General features: G+C 42.2%; 1 non-coding gene across 1 annotated transcript; it reads right to left on the reverse strand.

Moving 5' to 3' along the window:
* Positions 1-2315: 2315 nt before the first annotated feature.
* Positions 2316-2389, reverse strand: ACRALDRAFT_t91. Its single transcript has one exon. It is a non-coding gene; the product is annotated as a tRNA-OTHER (tRNA).
* Positions 2390-2991: the final 602 nt, after the last annotated feature.

A 2991-nucleotide genomic window follows, 5' to 3' on the forward strand; every position in this document is an offset into this window, starting at 1 on the left:
AATTCCTATAATAGTAACGCCTAGTAATAATTTACCCGACCTATCTATAATAGTTATTAGGATATATAGGGATCCTAGGTAATAAATAAGCGGATAAACTCTACTCGAGCAAAGACGCTTAGGGGATCCTATTAAAAAATAAAAGGCTAACCTAGGTAAGGGTAAAAGCTATTATAATAGCCCGCTATAAGACTAGGCTTTAGAAATAGTATACTAAGTCCCGGCTATACCGATATAAAGCGGCCGTATAAAAAAAGATAGGGTTTAGTTAGAGAGAACCGAAAAAACTAACCCTCCCCCGTAAGACCCTAATACGCCTAATCTAAGTAAGGATAGGGCACGGGGACTTTAAAGAATACCACTAAAGGCTTTATTATAATAGCTACGTGGCCTACTACGGCTACGGCTACACGAAAACTCCAGAGCACTTCGCCTACTACTATAAGGTTAGAAACTCCTGTAGATAGCTAGATAAGCTCTGGTACCACGAAGACGGGAGGAAAACTCGCCGCTTTAACCCCTAGGAGACCCTTATAGTGATCCTAATAAATAGCGCGGCCTTCGCCGTGTTAGCGGATATAACGGGCTTCCTTAATAGGATCTGCCTAATCCCTTCGAATAGAAGGAGTGCTAGCGAGAAGGTGGATAGACTAGTGGATAGTGGGATAGCTATAGGCACGTAGACCACCGAGGGTATACGGCGAGATATAGGAGCTATCTTTTATTTTATATACTTTCTTTAATAATATAGTATAGATATTGTTAGTTATTATAGTTTAGGAGGTATAGAGTTAAGCGATTAGCACTATACGGCCTAGGCATAGATATATAGATATCTTACCGCCCGATATCCCGATAGCGGGACGCGGCGCCAGTCTTCACTGGCCGCCGCCAAGGCGTTAAATAGATACACACACACACACACATGTAAAACTCTATCTATTTATAACCCGCTAAACCCGTATTATTAGTAACTATAGTATAGAGCCGGGAACGAAGATAGGAATAGAGGGGGGGGCGGCTTAAGGGCAAACCTATAATATCGCGATAAGAGGGTTAAAGGAGGAAAAATAAAAGGAAGGGCGGAGGCCCTTAAAACTTTTACTTAACCTAACTATAGTTATGGAAGGCTGCCGAATTCGGTAGGTATCTATAATAAAGGCAGGAGCCCCTACTAAAATCCCCCGTCTAAAAGGAAGGCGTAAATAAAGTCAGCTACCCTAATATAGAGAGGATTCCCGGAACGCGAGACCGCCGCGGCTCTGTGTCGGCCCCCTATATAGTATACTGTACCCCTAGGCTAACCCAAAATCCCTAACCGGCTACCTTCCCGTTAGCTACTAGACTAGAGGTGTGATCTAGATACGTACCGAGTTATTACCGGGACCGTTAAGGCCCCGATACGGCACCGATCCTAATAAGGAGAGTATAGGGGTTTTTCTACCCGAATACGGTTTTCCCCCTTATAGCCAGCTAAGAACGACTATATAGTCTAAGCCGGGCTCCTAGACTAGTTAGAATAGCAGAGTAAGAGAATAAAAAGAATAATATTTTATTTTTATTTATTATCTCTTACTCCGCTATCCTTATCCTACCTTAAGTAGCTAGGAGTCAGAATTCTGACTATACGGTCCTTCTTAGATACCTATAGGGGGGAAAACCATAGTATAAGACTTAGGGAACTAGTATAAGACTTAGATAAAAACCCCTATACCGTCCTCCTCTAGGATTACTGCCTTATACGGGTACCGCGGGGGCCCCGTTACTAACTTAATATATATACGAAACTCATGGCTTCTATTCTAGGAAGCCGGTAGCGTTTTACCCGTAGCGGCTTTAAAGCCGACTACGTGCTCGATTAACGGCGCGCGCGTGATTATCTTAGTTTGGTTTATACGCCTCCTATATGCCCTAGGGCTAACCCTATAGGCCCACTACGGGCGACTTATATATACGCTTCCTAGGGTTTAAAGCTTCTAAGCTTCCCTGTTCTATGGCTATAGGTGGAGCTAACGCGGGCTACGTGCCCACGCAGAACGCTTACGTAATAGCGTAAGAGGCTACCTCCGTATCGTGGAAGAGACGCCGCGTATTTTACGTACGCGCTTAGGGACAGCGTGGTACTATCTTCTTGTTTTTCCACGGTAAGGCGACTAACTCCCCCGTGGCACCTATTATCGACTAGCGAAGCCGGGCGGAAGGTGGGTCTAACGGGCCCCTTATTTAACCCTTATCGTATATACTAAGGCAGATAAGGGCCCCCTAGAATAGGATCCGAGTAGCGTAAAAAAGGAACGGGTTCCCTCTTTTATATACGCCTCTAGCCGGATTCGAACCGACCCGGTCCTCTAACCGTGTGCTAGGTATACCACCACTACACTATAGAGGCAAAAAAAAAAAAAAGAATAATAATAAAAAGTAATAAAATATATAAAATTAGATACTATTAGCTTACTAAGGTAAGGCTGCTTAGAGACGAGTAGCACTTTACTATAAACAAAGAGAGTAACCGCTATAACTATCCGCTTCTACCCTATAAAGGTATCACGGCTTTGGTAAATACTCGAGTAGACTCTTAAAAAGCAGTTAGAATATCGCGAATTAAGGATACAGTTCTTTACCTATCCGGGATAAGAAAGCTAATAGCCTTCGAAGTTACTAAGTAAATATAGCATAAGATCGAAGCCGATTTATATCCTGAACTATGCATTAGCGATCAGGACGTCCGTAACTATTAGCGACAGTCAAAGGAGAAGAGGTATAGATGCCTTTCTATAATATAGTTCTTTTTTAAAAGGCTATAGGTAAAAGACTCGGGCGCCTATTATATATAGTAGTATATTAATAAGGAGATATAGCGGATTACTCTAATATTCTAGACCTATAAAATCCGTATTTAGTAATCGTAATATAATACAGAGTTACTAAATTAGCTAGTAGACTTTAGATTAATTCCTTAACTTATTACATTTTCGTTCTAGGGGCCCGTAT

This window comes from Sodiomyces alcalophilus, assembly GCF_042370955.1.
Source record: "Sodiomyces alcalophilus JCM 7366 unplaced genomic scaffold ACRALscaffold_2, whole genome shotgun sequence".
Taxonomy (NCBI): Eukaryota; Fungi; Ascomycota; class Sordariomycetes; order Glomerellales; family Plectosphaerellaceae; genus Sodiomyces; species Sodiomyces alcalophilus.